At 36.1% G+C, this 18,568-nt stretch overlaps 1 protein-coding gene across 2 annotated transcripts in view; it reads left to right on the forward strand.

Moving 5' to 3' along the window:
• Positions 1-1,632: 1,632 nt before the first annotated feature.
• LOC126974904 (uncharacterized) overlaps positions 1,633-18,568 on the forward strand; it is a 225,559-nt gene continuing 208,623 nt past the window's right edge. For both annotated transcript variants that reach the window (XM_050822626.1, XM_050822627.1), the window contains exon 1: positions 1,633-1,882. The gene's annotated coding sequence lies outside the window, so the exon portion shown is untranslated. The remainder of the gene's footprint in view (positions 1,883-18,568) is intronic.

An 18,568-nucleotide genomic window follows, 5' to 3' on the forward strand; every position in this document is an offset into this window, starting at 1 on the left:
CGCGCGGTTTGACAGTTCTGCTGTGAAACAATTTCATTATAACAACAAGGAGCATATTATTATGTTACAATGAAAAATTATTGACAAATTCATCAAAAACGGTATTTTATTTATTATGTACAGAACAACGTCTGTCTGGTCAGCTAGTTGTCATAATATGTAATAAAATGTCACTGACTGCATTATTTGTTTTGCGAATATAGAGATATTTCTATTTAAAAATATAGGTTCCGGATAATTAATCACCATAAACTCTAACTACTAAAACCATCTCCAAAACACGCTGCATCCTATGGTATACCTAAGTATTATTCCGATCGGTTCAGTACTTTTCGCAGTTTAAATGTAAAAAATGGCTCTCCGTTTATTAGTATAGATATTGACACCCATATTCTAAGTCGTAAACTCATGATTTCCTCGACTCGACTCAACCTCACTGAGGGGTTTTCATATTCACAGTTGTCATTTTTGTCATAACCTCAAAAACCTTCCTCACTCGAGGTGAGTTTGAGTCGAGGAAACAATTGTCAAATGTAAGGTTGATCGCCATCTACCTTGAGGAAGTTTATAAAGTGATTGTTAGCTACAAAAGACATTATTTCATTAATTTTTTATAATGTCTTTCGAAAGTTTTATTCAATTTCATCGTGTTGCTGGATATCCTGGGGTTATTGGATGCATTGATTGTACCTATATTCCAATAAAAAATCCAAACCGACAAAACGGCGAAGTATTTCGCAATCGTAAAGGTTGGTTTTCAATTAATGTGCAAATAGTATGTGGCCCTCGGATGGAAATATATGATATCGTAGCACGCTGGCCTGAATCTGTCCATGACTCTAGAATATTTACTAAGAGCAGGTGTTATATGAGATTTGAAGAAGGGGAAATTGCAGGTTTACTGATTGGAGATAGTGGTTATGCACAGTCACCATACATGTATACACCAGTCCATAATCCACAATCACAACCTGAATTCAGATATAATAGAGTCCATATCAGTATTAGAAATATTATAGAAAGGTTTAATGGTGTATGGAAAAGAAAATTTGCATGCTTGAATAGAAAACTGCAAAATAATCTGTCAAATACATGTAATATTACAGTGGCATGTTCTGTGCTACATAATATTAGTATTGAGACCAATCAAGAAATGATTGAACCCTTAACCAATCTTTCTGTAGTTCCAGTCCCTCACACTGGTGATACAGTACGAGGTAGTGTTATAAGAGCTGCATTTTACTATTATTGTTCTATTAATAAGTTTGTTAAATACTGTTTACACGTAAATTTATGGATGATGTATAAATGAATGAATACTAAGCAATAAAGTTTTTTATTACACAAAAAAAATGGAAATAAACATATACTTACAACCTAATACTAAATTAATTTTCAAATTTTTTATTTTTAGTATTTGCGCGCGGTTACACAAACAGCGACATCTACATAACCATTCTAAGTTACATCTAAGCTTAAGCACAGCGTTGCATAAATTTATTTGGCTTAGCAAGGCTGGCGATACGCCAACAGAGGACTCTGTCTTAAAGTTTTACTTGAGGTGAGAAAGAGACGGCATCAGTACATATCTATTCTCACTTATGTCGTAATGTAGTAGGCTGGCTACCCGCTAGTCACACTCCGGTAGTGTCCGTAATGCCAACGTCGTAGATGGCTGCTCTACCAAGCAACGTAATAAAACTCGCGCGTCGACGAAAATAAATAACCATCTGTTTAAATATTGTGTGCGTACTTATAACGATTTTGTGTCGTGTTCAAGTTCCGGCGTTTTTTACCCGAGTTGCGTAGTGATTTGTTGCTATATATCCGTGTTCTGTGAATGGATTTAAATGCGATTATGAAGGCGTGCACTTCGCAATAGGTACGTAATGTTGCATATTTGATTTATTGGCTCTAAACCGTTGAAGCCTTAGATTTCTCCAGCAAATACGGGGTATAGTGCCTACTTAAGCAATCGTAGCTAACTGGACTTTCGCAATCATCATTCCTAAAGCGTGTTGCGTGCCTTAAAAGTATCACAACACCATAAAAAGGTTTCATAGCCAGTTAGTAGTTAGTCACTGATACTGTGTACCATTGTAAGTACATACCTACCTACTTAAAACTTAGCCTTTTGTATTTTGGTCACGTCGAATCAATTTTGATTCGGGCAGGAAATAATTTCTTATTGTTATTGAGTGTCGTTTTAATTGAAACCCCATAACTTGTATTCATCGAAATATTCAGTCGAAAAGCACGCTAGTTTATTTATTGTAGACTATTGGGATTGAATCCACGACCTTCTACCAGTGGGAGGCTCCTTTGCACAGGATGCCGGCTAGATTACGGTTACCACAACGACGACTATTTCTGCCGTGAAGCAGTAATGTGTAAGCATTATTGTGTTTTGATCTGAAGGGCGCCGTAGCTAGTGAGATTACTTGGCAAATGAGACTTGACATCTTATGTCTCAAGGTGACGAGCGCAGTTGTAGTGCCGCTCAGAATTTTTGGGGTTTATCAAGAATCCTGAGCGGCACTGCACTGTAATGGGCAGGGAGTGTCAGTTACCATTAGCTGAACGTCTTGCTCGTCTTGTCCCTTATTTTCATAAAAAAAAAACAAAGCCGCCAGTTCGGTAGGAACCGTTTACAAGCTGTATTCTTCCCATATATGAAACATACAAGATTGCATCTCCAGGTATAGGTATCCTATATGGCCAAATGGAGAGAACAGCACTTTTCCGTTCTAGATAAAGATACCGTGGATAATATTTCTTAATGTCGGTAATTTACAGCAGTTCACGTACAGAACAGTAACTCTAATGTTACCATGTTCCGCTGTCGTTATGTTCGGGAAATGCGATGTAATCAGATTATAGGGTAAATGTATACACTTCTACATTAAAGTCCCAGCCACTGTTCAGGCATTATCTATAAATAAATTTAAATGTTTTATAAAAAAATGGCTCTGTCGTAAATCCTATTACTCCACTGCTGAATATCTGAATGATCTGACAGCCTGGGACTAGATTGTGATTATTTTATAGCGATAGAAATGACTGTACAATATTGTATATTTTTATTGAAAAGAGCGCAAAAAAAAGAATGCTGTTAGAGTTTCTTGCGCCGCTTTTTCTCTCTCAGAGCGCCATTTGTTTCCGAAGCGGTAGTAGTATCTAGTAGTATAAGAAATGACATCAAAAAGAATTCTAAAGGAATCAATTTTGAGAAAATAAATGACTTTTATGCCTTTATTTATTTCCAAAACTAGTAGTACATATTTGGCGCTATACATTACGGATATGTCAAAAACTACTAGCATACGGGTCACCTTGTGTTCAGTGATCACCTGGCCCACATTTTCCTGCAACACTAGCCGGCCTTTAAGAAAGGTATACGCGCTATTTTTGAAGGTACCCATGTCGTATCGACCCGGAAACACCGCACAAGGAAGTTCATTTATTATTCTATTAACAATATTTAAGTAATTACCTATGTATTCACAATATATTTACGTAAATACCTATTGCAAGAGGATTTATTTTGTTCATACCTACTAATTTAAATATCTCTGTTGATTTAGGTACTACTTATTGTAAGTAGGTACTGCAACTTCGTTTTCCTATTACAGTAGTTGAAATTGTTATTTAGCGATAACGTAGGTACCTACCCTGTCCAAATACGTTCGTTACCTTTCTCTCTGTTTTATAGAAAATAATAATAAATGTTATTTTCTCATAATTAATAACCTTGCCTTGTTTTGGTCCTAATTACGTTATGTACAATCGTAGTTCGTACGTATTATACCTACATTATATCTAAGGTAAGAGAAGAGAGAAATTGATTTAAAAGATTGGCTGAATAATTGACTATTCTCATTAAAGCTCAACCTATTCCGAAGTGGTAAAATACTTAGATAATTTTTACGTAGAGATTGTATCTTGCTGTAAGACAACCGATAAAAACAGGCTAGGAATATTAGTTTAGTGTGCGCTACAAGCTACGTCTTACACTCGCGATTTGTGTGACTTGCTCAAAATAGTTGTTAGTTCTAAACTAAATTATTTTTGACGTTTTCACAGCTGTCATAGACGTATTTTTAAATGATCTATGGTATAATATATTATTATACCATATTCAGAAGTGTCATTCTTTACCTAATTAAATAATTCTAATTTGACTTTATTTAAAAAAATAATCATAGTCACAATTTCTAGACGGCACATTTTGACATGAGCGGGGCTGTTAACGTACCTAGTTCCTATCTACCATCAAGTAAACTAAGTTCTATGAATAGAGATGGAAAATTGAAAAACGACGTTACCAAAATTAAATACAGTTAAAATATTAGTATTTTATACAATAGGTCATCTACTGGCATAACATGTAGGTCTGTATGTTAGCAACTGATAAGTATACGAAATATTCAAACTTAAATACTCTTGATAGTAAACATACTTAATAATAAACAGGCTTAGAGATACAATAAAAAAACGCCAACCAGCTAGCGTTAAGCAGTTGACGCCTGGACTAGCCATCGCGCCCAACAGCTCGCAAGACGACAATATTGAAACATGTTAATTGTACCAGTTTAATACAGTTCTAGTTTGATCAGTATTTTTATAATGCGCGCCGGTTGTGCTGGTTCGCAAAATTCAATAACCTCTGACATTAACTTGAGCTCTGACATTTAAATTTGGAAAATCACTGACAGTGACAATTTATATCCAGCTGAACGTTTTTTATAGGCACTCTGTGGTTACTAATCAGGTGGGGTGTTTGAGGAAAATAAGGAAAGATAGTAGAGATTTAAGACTAGTGTATACTAGTGGACTAGTAGATTGACAAAACTTTTGTAATTCCTCGGTGTTCGCAAGTGAATGCGCTTAGCCTTTTCATCCTTTTTAAAACTGGTTCTCGACTCCCTTTTAAAAATAAAATAATTTCAGGTTTCCAGAATAATATATTGTATCGATAATTCTCATAGTATCAATAGCAATGGTCGCATTACACGCAGCTGTCACTGTCAATTACTTTAGCCGCAGTTGAAGCGCAGTTGTCAAACAATCCATCTCAGGAAAAATAATATCTATGCAGTATATTTAATTATTGTAAATAGTATATTTAATTATAGTTAAATGTGTATAGCTCAATAGAGTGTCCGTTTGGTTGCATAACCAATTTGGTGGCGCGACCAGCTCGGACGTTTCATGACTCTGGTGGCTGCAGGGGCGTGCATTGGTTTTCTAGCAAGGCAAGCACTGTAGATCTAACTAGTCGTAGTTGAGCTTTACTCCGACTGTACGACATAAGTTGTATGAAGCGCTGTTTGCCTCGTATATACAGTATGCAATCTCTAGACTGCCTTTATTACTGCCTGCATATTTATTTAGGTTCATAACGAGGTAGGCACTGCCTAATTGCCTATATTATATGCACGCCCCTGGGTGTCTGTATGGTGTCTAGTTTGGTAGCAACCAGTCACGCCACCGTGGTGTCTCGGTGATATATAGCCCTAGAGGTTAGCTTCCTATTAGGTACATGAGTCACTTTTTTGAGTCAAGAACGGGTCTTGTTCTTTTTCTAATTTTATGTTATATAATTTTTTGTCAAAAATATAGAAAACAGAGTGTATAATACCGATAAGTTATATATTATATTACATAAATTCAGCTGCTAAAGGTAATTAAAGATTAATTAAAGTGGTTCTTCAGAGACATGTGGCAATATAAAGTTTCTCGTTCAAGTTGAACGGAACAAGAACTAATTGCTAATAATTGCGAGTTGCTTTGCAGTAAACCACTCAGTTACATGTTGAAATGCAGCTTACTTAAACTTACTTTAAGCGGTCCTAAATATAATTCAATTATCTGAAAAGAGTCAATCGGTATATTTTTATTCAGTAGATACATACCGTAAAACAAAGTATTTACTCCAGAGTAGGATAAACTTGTTGAATCTTATATATAACACACCTTGTCTATAATTTTAAAGTATAAAAAAATGATGTGGTGTCGTGGGACACCAGGTAGGAACGAAGTTCCTTCGGCTAATGTAGAATCGACACAAATTGCAAAAAAAAAACGTTCTAATATTGCTATAATCGTTATCATATATTAATATAATAATATTGATAATATATACACTACTTGCTTGTGTATGCGACTGTCGCGCCTGCGCACGTCTCATTTAACGGTTTTATTCCACGCACTTTACTCCACGGATTTTTTCTTACGGTTTTACTATCACATTTTTTTCAGTTCGGTCGCGCAGCAAAATCCCTATCCCCTCCAAGCCTGCCGTAAGGAACTTCGTTCCAAAAAATAAAGTACCTATACTTTTTTACTAAGGACGACAGAGTTAAAGACTTAATCGAAAAACGACTTAATAAAATAAAAGTACTATTATTAATATTCGTAAGTATTAACTATATCTATCGCTAGTCTCAGTCTTGGCATAGCCTCTTTTAACTCCTTCCAAGAAGTCCTGTCCCCTCTTACTCGTCGCCAGTAGGATCCCGATGTCTTTAAAATTTCGTCAACCTGTACCGTCGTACTCTACTTGTAGTTGAGTTTCTAGGATACCAGTGTGTCATTGATTCCTACACAATTATTTTTGATGTCATTTCTAACGCTGCCACCGCTTCGGAAACAAATGGCACTCTGAGATAGAAGAAGCTGCGCAAGAAACTCTCCAAGCATTCTTCTTTTGGGCTCTTTTTAATAAAATATACAATATTGTTCTATCACTTAGATATAAATTATTAATAGATAATGCCTGAACAGTGGTTGGGACTTTATTATAAAATTGTAACCCCTAACTCCACTTTTGATCCACAATTCTCATCGTATGATCATCCATTTGCATTATAATGATCTAATCTTGTTGTGTATCGGTCAATTTTGTTATTTATGTAATGTCTTTGTTTCCAACCTTATCATTTTTTTAAGAGAGGATACCTACTCGTCACTAATTAAGCTCTATCTAAAGATGCTAGAGCCCATGTCGCACAGCCATTTTATGTTACATACCTTGCGTCTAAACTTTAAAGCCCAAAATTGCAAAATTTATCATAATTTCTATCAGTATCCTTTGTTAAATATACTTTATTCTACCTGCAAGTATTTCTATAACATTGACTTGAATTATGTTAGTCATAACACCGAAAACATAAGAGTAAGTATTTCATATATAAATATTTCATTATACATTACCTATCTATATACTAATATAACGAGAGGTATACCCATGGCTCATTAAAAACGTTAATCCTCATTTATTATCGGAGGAAGGATTATGATCAATGCCTATGGGTACTCGGTAAAGTTGAGTTAGTAAGTCTTTTGTTGGGCGATGTATACGCTTATACAAATTGATCCTAGAAAATGTTCAAAAGAATTGTGAACAACATAAATGACTTTCTTATTGATACCGCAGACTGGGAATGGAGCGACTTTAATCTTCTTCTTGTGCCTCTCCACTACTGGAGGTTGGCCGTCAGCTCAGCGAATGGAGCGACCGCGTTGAGGCGCTTATAAATTTGATTATAACGAAATTTTCCAAAAAGGGACTTCTATCAGACGGCAAGTGAAAATTCAAATTTCAATATTTTCACTCTAAATAGGATTTTAAAATCTATACCTCAGACCTGAGAAAAGGAATGGGCGCAATAAACTCAGAGTAGACGTCTTTTTAACAGAAACAGCGTTACATTAAAATTAATTCCTTACGTATTGCGCGGGCGGTCGCTCTATTCCCGAGGTGGTGTCATTTAACTAAACACTCGCAGCTGATTGTAATTACTGCTATTTAAACGAGACATGTCTGAACAAAGATTATAACATTGTATAATGGGCCGAGTGTGAAAAGCGGTTGTTTAGCTTCCCGGGGGAAATTAACTGGCCAACTGTGTTGTATCAATATGTACGTTTCTACAATATCGTAGCAATGCCACAGGTCTTACTGTGCTATATAATGAAAATAAAACAAAAGAAATACAAGCTCTAATAAGTACCTAATTAGAAACACTTCTTTTGAGTCAAGCCGTCACTAATTCACGCCGTTACTAATTCACCAGTGAGAGCCCCTTAGTACCGGATGCCGGCTAGATTATGGGTACCACAACGGCGCCTATTTCTGCCGTGAAGCAGTTATGTGTAAGCATTACTGTTTTTCGGTTTGAAAGGCGCCGAAGCAACTGAAATTACTGGTCTCAAGGTGACGAGCGGAATTGTAGTGCCGCTCAGAATTTTTGGGTTTTACAGTAATCCTACCTATTACAATAATGGGCAGTGCGTATCAATTACCATCAGCTGAACGACCTGCTCGTCTCGTCCCTTATTTTCATAAAAGAAAACTAAACCAAAGCTTACATTGTAAGATTAACATTTCCAAACACAGCAATAAACTGTATTTTATATACCGATCTGGAATCGCTTAGCACATAATTTATAGAATAGAAGCTCAAACCGAATGATCCCATAAGATTTGTCTTCGCACAATACTTAATGAACCAGCTATACAAATAAACTAAAACGCAGTCTAAATAAAAATTCTTTATATCCGTTAAAGCTTCCGTATTAGTTAGGGTTACCCTAATTTACAAATTTTGGGCAATTTGAGCTCTAATGTAAAGTCAGGACGGCTCATTTTAGATCACAGTAATGAAACTATTTTCAGATTACCCTGTTTTGTCGTTATAATAGTATGCCAGAGTAAGTAGTAACTATTTTTGGATTTACAACTGTTTATAATTAGTTATCGTTTCCTTTATCACAAGCTGCAGACGACACACATCTACGTCACTTGCGTAATGTTCTTTGATTACTTATTTGTTGTTGTACAATAATAATTTTCACTGCCTATATCTTTCGAAGAGGTCTTGCCTATAGCTTCTTCTGTAGGTATAATATAAGTAGCAGTTCCCGCCCGCTTCGCTGTGCGAATTTTAAAAGGAAGGAACGTTGGAATTCGTAAAATAAACCATCTAGGATAAATTTCACATCGAATGGTGGTAGTTTCATGTCGATACGATCAGTAGTTTAGGCGTGAAGGAGCCTCAACCACACTCAAAGACCATTTTCATTATATAATATATATAGATTACGTATGAAATGAGTAATGGATAGATATGATAGGCAGTATTAGATATTAATGATAATTCTGATGTAAAGATTTTGGACTAGTGTTTGATTGTCATAGTTACATAAAAGTATTGAATTCGTTATATATTTTTTTAAACTAACATAAGGATCATTCAAAATCTCGAAAAAAATTATACGTGTTTATCTACTACGTAGCTTTTTTAATACTTTAATTCTTTTTTATATTTAGTAGAGAGTACGGTCTGGTCTTAGTACTTTTTATACAGTGTGTCCAAATAATTTATTATAGAAAACTTATTAATAGATAATTTATTCAATGCCCACTCGGTCCATGTTTAAATCAAAAAGCCAACTCAAATCCGGTCCTATTATTATATTTAAGCAAATAACCTTAAATTCTCGTCTTCTAATAGACTTACTTGAGAAAAAAATTAATTAAAACTTAAGTTCTCCAAAATTAAGATTTCTCTTAAAGCCTCGCCTATTATCAGAATATTGGATCTCGCAATCTCGAGCGATTGCCAGTTCCGCGGCGTTCATCTGGAAGGCAAAGCCAAATTGGCTTCGATGAAGCTGGGCGTCATAGAAAGAGCAGGGCAATACTTCGATCCAGCCCACATTCTAGCGCTCTACAAAGCGCAGGTCCGGTCAGGTCTCCACATATGGAGTATTTCTGTCGTATCTGGTCTGACGCACCCCAGTATTAGCTCGATCCATTTGACCGCGTGCAACGCAGAGCAGCTCGAATTGTTGGTGATCCAGTGTTTCGTGACCGGCTGGATCACTTGGCGTTGCGTTAAGACGTCGCTTCATTGTGTTTCTTCTAAAGCGTTTATCACAGGGAGTGTTCCGAAAAGCTGTTTCTCTTGATTCCTGTCACCGAATTTAACCTTAGCACGACACACTTTAAATTAGGATATTATTCCCACCATCTGGATGTGGGCCTCCACAGTACGGTTTTAAACTTTCTACATAGCTTCACAAGCGACATACCTTCATTACGGGTAGGTACCTTAAAAAAAGTTGCGCACATTTTGGCAATGCTCCTGTGATTCCTCTGGTGTTGCAAGAGAATGTGGGCGGCGGTGATCACTTAACATCTTTATAATAATACTTTTTTTTCTTTTCTTTAGTGTAGCTCAATAGAATTCTGTTTAGACTCGATGCAGCTAGGTCGGGCATTGTCTGGTCATAGGTAAGATTGTCTCTTTTATGCACAGCTATTAGACAGGGAAAAAAGTAAACTTGATTATGTATTAAGTTTTGAGATGCCTTTTGTTATACAGACGTAAACTTGTTTAACACATTACTAAGATCTTTATCACCATGGACACGGTTATGAAGTCTAAACAGACGAACTTCTTATATACCTACCTACATATAAAATGCAATGACTCTCTGAATATTAACTACAGTTCCGGCCAGGCGGCTGACACATCGGACTCTGTTAGTGATCTCTGACTCTGATAGATAACAACTAGGTGGTCACTTGTATATCTTTATTTTCTGTTTATTCTACTATTTCCCCCACGAGACAGGCAACGCCTAGTGTGGGGGTCAGTATAAAATGTTAATTTGTACATGAAAAGTGCGAAATAAATGATTTTGTATTTTTTTTTGTACTTAATGCTCTTGTCTAGGTAATATGTTTCCAGGCTTGCTAATATGAAAACTGCATAAAGCATTACTGTGTTGAGGAATGCGCCCTTGACGGCGCCGTAGTTAGTGAAATTACTGGGCAAATGAGACTTAACATCGTCTCAAGGTGACGAACGCAGTTGTTGTGCCGCTCAGAATTTTTGGTGTTTTTCAATAATCCTGAGCGGCACTGCATTGTAATGGGCGGGGCGTATCAATTGCCATCAGCTGAACGCCCTGCTCATCCTCGTCCCTAATTTTCATTAAAAAAATCCTGTAGGTATGTATGTTTTAAAATGTGAAAATTTATAGTTTTCCTTAATGTTAATTCCGCCAATATTTGTCTTCGACACGTGTTTCGCCTCTACACGAGGCATCCTCAGGACGTGTTGTCTCGCCAAAATGTCTCGTGCCAGATTATTTTAAAATGTGTTTTATAAATTAAGTTTTAGCCCAAATTACAAAAGCTTCATTATATCCTTTGACTACGGAACACTCAAAAGGAGTCTTGACTTCAACAATGAACAGCTTCCTGTTTTAATTACAATGAACTAATTATTCACAATTAGTAAGTGAACATAAAATGTTAGTTAAGTACATTCCATGTTATTGTGTTTGGGAATATAATTATTTATTAACATTTAGCAGCTATTGATTTGGTTATTGTAATAATTGTAGAACGTACGTTTAAAGAATAAAATGTTATAATAAACTTTTCCATGAGATAGGAGGTTTCATTAATAATTCATGATATAATAGTTATTTGACCGTTATATTTTGAACATCACTACCTACATATTATAAAACAAAGTCCTCCGCCGCGTCTGTCTGTCTGCCTGTTCGTGATAAACTTATAAATTACTGCACCGATTTTCATGCTGTTTTCACCATTGGATAACGTGGTTCTCGAGGAAGATTTAAGTATATAATTTCTTAAGGTTTTGTCTACATTTTTGTAAACATTAACGATATTTGTTGGAGATGTCGGAAAATAATAGTTCGTCTGGGAGCGTTCAACGAAACGCTCTCTAAACCTTTTGAGATATGACAAAATTCTCTTAGTCGTTCTCCTTGTAACACATCCCTAATTGCCACAGTCTGAATTGGCAAAACTTGATGTACTCAGTAAGTCGAAACAATATTTCACTTCACGCCACCGCCTGTAAGTCGAATATGAATTAGGCACCAATCCCGTTAAATACGGGGAACATCCTAATAAACAAACTCGTATCTCTGGTCTGATGCACCCAGGTATCAGCTCGAATTATTTGACTGCGTGCAACCCAGAGTTGCTCGAATTGACTACAACCACTGCTCTATAGAATGGTTGTGGGTCTTTTATCACGATAGCGTTAGACCACACACATTTGTAGCCACTCAGAAAAAATAAAGAGTTTTGCTGGTAGATGTTAATACAACCATAATTATATAGCCCTGACCTTGCTTGCACCATCAGATTTATACTGTGATTACTTCAGATATCTCTTCACAATTATTTAGAAATCGTGTTACAACACGGCAAACATTCATTGAATAAAATTTAACTGCTTTAAACTGACATAATGTAATTAAATTAAAATAACATTTGAAAAAAAATTGTCTTAATTTTTCATATAAAACGCGAAGAAAGTTTTCTCAAACTGTCATGTCTATACATCTATACATATAAATGAAATTGGTGTGTCTGTTTGTAATATTGAAATAACAGAGTACATGTATATGAATATATATACTATACATACTGTACTGTACTATACAGTCTGTCTGTGTGTTTTTTCCGGCTAATCTCTGAAATGGCTATACCGATTTTAACGAGACTTTTATTAGCAGATAGCTGATGTAATAAGGAGTAACTATTTATTTTAGAAAAATTCTTTTATTTGAGAAAAATGAAGTAACACACAAATAAAATTTTAAAAACAAAACTTTATGAACGATGCGGGATTCGATCCCACGACCTGAGAGTTGACCAAATCAACAGAATCTTATAATGAGGCGGTACGCGAACGGTTAGCTCAGTTGGTTAGAGCACCGGCACGGAACGCCGGAGGTCGTGGGTTCGAATCCCGCATCGTTCATAAAGTTTTTTTTTTTTCAAATTTTGTTTGTGTATTATCGCTAGAAGTGAGGGTTATCACTTTAAAAACATAACATATTGTTTAAATAAAGTAATGTTGCAATGTCCATGAAACGGCGTAACTCTAAAAATAATTTATATGGCAAAACAACGTTTGCCGGGTAATCTAGTTATACAATATAAATGACAATATTACATTCATTCAATTTTACGCTCCTCCGTCAATGTTGCGGTAAAATAAATACAACGAAGTAATGGACAAGAACATAGATAACAAAACTGGATCACTAAACACTACATACGGGACGTAAAACCTTTGCCTTGTTGGAAGCATTGTACTGAAAAATGAGTCGATTTATCCGCTCGATACGTTTCAATACATCAAAGTTTATTTATAACAACAATCGATAAACCGCCCTGCCGATAGGGCTACAATTTATAGATATTTCTTGTTCATAACATACAAGTAGGCTTATAGCGACATGTTTTAAATCATAGTTTCTCAACCTTATTTGGCTCACCGCCCACTTCGAGAATTTGTTTTTTTTTCTAGAATATTTTCCTGTATTTTTTTGCCTTTTTAGACTATATTTTTTAATCTACCCACGCCCCATCAGCGCCATCTCAATGCCCCCTAATTTTCTCTGGGTCTTCTACTGCAGTCTCAAATGCCCACAAGGGGGCGTTATCGCCCACGTTGAGAACATATGTTTTAAATGGACAAAAATAACCAACATATACCACAATCTGGATTTTTGCTTTAATGCCCATAACTTCTATAGAACATGGGATATTTTTTTTTTCTGATGATGTTTACCATGTATCCCATCCTATCGTCCCGGCGGTTTGACGTTGAGTTTTGGGGCAACCTGTATTATTAATAAAATTTTAACTAATAAACTGAGTAAGTTTCCAACTTTATTAGATTGGAATGTATATTTTGGGCAAGCTGGTAAGACTTAGTTTAAACCAAACAACATAATTAGCCTTTTATTGTAAGTAATATTATTGAGAAAGAGAGGAGCTCTCACCGGGTGACTCCAATTAATTTCTGTGTTAAATTGTTTCTCGCACATTTCTGGATCGATTTTAATAATTTTTGAACTCATAGAAAGCTTTCGAAATTTAAAATTATTATCGAAACAGAATTTTGAAATTCGACTTTATTCAATTATTATAATTAAAAACAAACATGATTTACAAATTATTCTCAATCAGCACGCGCTATTTATATTTATAAAAAAAAGATATTCTCATGTGATCAAATAAGGCACTACTTTCTCATGTATCAATATGGCGCCCAATTCTAAAAGATTATTTTTATTGTTTTTGTTTGGATTAGTTTTGTTTTTGTATACAGACTTAGTTTACCTCGCTTCGTTCAAATATACTCCGCAGCGAAGCGTTACGACGAGCGATAGCGGCATCCTAGTTTATAATTTATGATTCTGTAAAAAAAATTGTGACCAAGTTTCACACATGAATATTATATTTAATGCGCAATAGTAACTTAAATTGCGCACAATTACATAAGATACAGCGAGTGAGTTCATGTTACATGCAGTTTACATGTTACATTCTATCAACAGCAACGAGGAACCAAATCTCTATACCGGGTGTAACTCCTCCGAATACGAAAGATCGATCCCTATCATTGAATCATACAACTATCGGCATTTAAGCAAGAAAGTTTTGTAGTTGCGTTGAGACGTCGGTTCATTGTGTGTCTTCTACCGCATTTATCACGGGGAGTATTCCGAAGAGCTGTTTCACCTGATTCCTGCCGCAGAATTCTACCTTCGCACGACACGCCACAAATTAGGATATTATCCCAACCATCTGGATGTGTGGCGGTCCTTCACAGTGCGGTTTTCAAGGAGCTTTTTTCCACGTACTACAAAGCTGTGCAATGAGCTTCCTTGTGCGGTTCCGGGACGATACGACATGGGTACCTTCAAAATACGTGCGTACGCCTTCCTTAAAGGTCGGCAACGCTCCTGTGATTCGTCTGGTGTTGCAAGAGAATGTAGGCGACGGTAATCAGTTAACACCAGGTGACATATACACTCGTTTGTCCTCCATTTCCATAAAAAAAGTTGTAGAAAAATAATTCAAAAACTTTAGTAGACTTTTTTAGCCACCATTGTAATGCAAGGTGCAGTACCTACGTAATAAGGGTCAATGGCACTTATACAACGTTTCTAATGCTGCCAGCTGTTACGGCGAAATACATTTCTGCTTTTTGATTTTTTAATAATTTTAGAGACTATTAAAAAAGATAAATAGATAGTTATCATTAAAAACAGGAATGCATTGCATTGCATAAGAAAATAAAAATAATCCGAACCACAATTCTTTTTAATTTTGTAAATTTTCAGTGCCAATATATTCAGAATGACGGTCCAATTGCAACCCCCTACTTTTAGGAAGTAGTTGTTTTACATTCTGTATATAAGTCTCAGTCTAAAATGATATTAAAACTGGAAAACCGGCCCAGGAACTTCTCTCATAAAAGCCTACAAGCCTGTTACCAACTGTAGGAAAACTAATCGAAAACATCATAATATTATCTTTTTTTTTATGGAATAGGAGGACAAACGAGGGCTTCACCTGGTGTTAAGTGATCACCGCCGCGCACAATCTCTTGCAACACCAGAGGAATCACTGGAGCGTTGCCGGCCTTTAAGGAAAGAGTATCTCGACTCAAAAATACATTTTCAGAAGACCTTTCCTCAACATCGATTCGGATAAGCAGGTACGGCATGAGTGAGCTAGCTCACCGCCTGGAAGAAATAATAAACAGAACTTTGTAATATAAAATATTGTTCTGAAATATTCCTAGACATCATAATAGCCTGCTTTTCAATAATGTTACCTCCAAATCATCAAGTCATACTTAAAAATATAGTTTTAGGTTAAATATAACGACAAACTATCACCAATTCACGAGATCAAGTCAGGAGTACCTCAGGGCAGCATTCTGTTACCAGTGCTATATTTTAATTTTCACAGCAGACTTACTTTAACTTTAACAAAGCTTACTTTAACTATACAACATAATATATAGACAGCTCTTCTATCTGTATGTCTGAAATGGTTTGATAAATGGCAGATTTTAGCCAATAAGGAGAAATCCTTTCATGTAACTTATAATAATTAGACGTAAAAAGACGTCCACCAGTTCTAATCTATAATATCCAGTCCCCCAAGCAGAACATGGTAGACTTACTTGGCAGAAATACATCTGGATCAAACGCAAACAGTCCGCAATCAATACTGGCTCTAAGAACGAAAATCCAAACTCAGAACGAAGACAAAAGCGTCTTCAAAGCCATTCTCAAACTAATTTGGAAATATGGTATCAGCTCTAGGCAAGAATCAGTAACATAAAGATACTGGAGAGATTCTAAAGCAAAAGTATCAGAAACATGCTTAATTCAAATTCAAATTCAAATATTTTTATTCAAAATAGGATGTGAAATCACTTATTGAAAGTCAAAATACTACCACCCATTCCGAAATGAATGAAAATGAGAAGAATGGGCGCAACAAACTCAGTGGGCTTTTTTTTTCATCAAAAATATGTTTTACAATTAAAGTAACATTTACAAAGTAACATTGTACAATTAAATTTATTATTTAATAGCCTGAGGGCGGTCGCTCCATTCCCAATCTGTAAGTAACTAAAGTATACAAGTCGCGCCTATAATATACCTTCTCTTATAAGCCACAACTGATTAAAGCAGGTATAATATTGAAAACTATCAAGCTAGAAATACAAAATTTTGTAGAGGCTACCAGAGTTGACTCAACCTAGCTTATAATCTGTAGGCATAAAAGCATTCAAAGGCTAGCAATAAAATTCATCGACTATGAGCGAGAGACTTCTCACCGGAAGAAACTCTCAAGAATATAATACGGACATTCAGCACATTGGATCATTGTTGAAAGACAGATTCGCAATAAGTATTTGTTGAAGTACCTACCTACTTGCCGATTATTCTACGACGACCCATATAGCTCAGTGGTTAGTGTCCCTGCCTACTGAGCTAGAGGTCCCGGGTAGGAATCCCGGTAGGTGCAAACATTTATATGATGAATATGGATTTTTGGATGGTTTGTTTCCGAATCATGGATGTTTATAAGTATTCATCTATAAGTAAGTATATTGTATTAAATATATCGCTGTCTTGCACTCATAGTACAGGCTATGCCTAGTTTGGGGCAAGATAATTTGTGTCATTATTATTATGCTCACACAGCGCACTTTCCTTTTCAACGCAATTGTAAAAATACAATAATTAGATCTACTAAATAATTCGTAATGTTAAAAATTATGTTGGTATATTATACTTCCAAGTACAAAAGCAACATTCATCGTCAGAACAACATGACATAAAGATGAATATCGGGTAGAATGTAATGTATCTGTAAACAATAGGCACGACTAATACAAAGCAACACACACGTCCTGTGTGAGTGAACTTTCTAGGAAAACTTTGGAATATATAAAATACAATATAAGGCCTCTTTTAGATGGCGCGTGGCTTGTTGTTTGAAGACAGCGACAAAATACACTTGATCATTGATGACGTATTGAGATGTCTTCAATACGTTAGTAGAACGAACAAAGATTCAGCTTTACATAATATACGAGTGGCGTGAACTGTAGATAATTTTTTTTATGGAACAGATGAGAGTTCGGGTCATCTGATCCTAAGTGAATACAGAAAACCAGAGGAAACACAAGAGCGTTGTCGGCCTTTTAACTTGATTGTACATGGAAGAAAGTTCCTTGAAAAACCATACTGTGGAACACCGCCACACATCCAAGGACCAAATGGTGGGAATGATATCCCAATTTGACCCCCGATGAAGCGACGTCTCTATGTAATGCCAAGTGATCTAGCCGTACACAGAACACTGGGTCCCCGACAACTCAAGCATCTCACTGATACTGGGGTGTGCCAGGCCAGAGATGACAGCAATACTCTATTATATGTTGCCGGACCTGCGCTTTGTAGAGCGTTAGAATGCGGGCCGGCTTGAACTGTTGCCGTGCTCTATTTATGACGCCCAGCATCTTTGAAGGCAATTTGGCTTTTGCTTCCAGATGACCGCGGTATTAGCCATCGCTCGAGATTTCGAGACCCAGTATTCCGATATTTGGCAAGGCATTGACTTCTAGCACGCTGCCAGGGCAAATGCCGTGTTCAGGTGCTTACGGGAAGTATTGTCGAAGAGGTGGAGATTATTCGCGATACAATTTTATTTAGAAATAATATTGACAAACTCTTACACAAATTATCTTGCTCCAAACTAGGCATAGCCTGTACTATGGGCACAAGACAACGATATATTTAATACAATATACTTACTTAAACAATACATAAATAAAAATCAACATTCATGACTCGGAAACAAATATTCATATTCATCATATAAATGTTTGCACCTACCGGGATTCGAACCCGGGACCTCTAGCTCAGTAGGCAGGGTCACTAAACAACTGGGTCTTCTATTTTCATATCAAAAACATAAAAATTTCCGCACAGTAAAAAACCAAGTGACAATATATAATTTGCAGCATTGTACCCATATCCTGAAGCTGCTCGTAGCTATACAATAAAATGAATTAGAAATTCAAAATGTCTGCACCATTCCCGGCGACATTAATAAAATGACTGCGACGTGGCGCGCTCAAACTGTCTTTGAATTTCAGCTGCAATTGTCGCGGTACGTCGAGCA

Source organism: Leptidea sinapis, chromosome 34, assembly GCF_905404315.1.
Source record: "Leptidea sinapis chromosome 34, ilLepSina1.1, whole genome shotgun sequence".
NCBI classification, from domain to species: Eukaryota; Metazoa; Arthropoda; class Insecta; order Lepidoptera; family Pieridae; genus Leptidea; species Leptidea sinapis.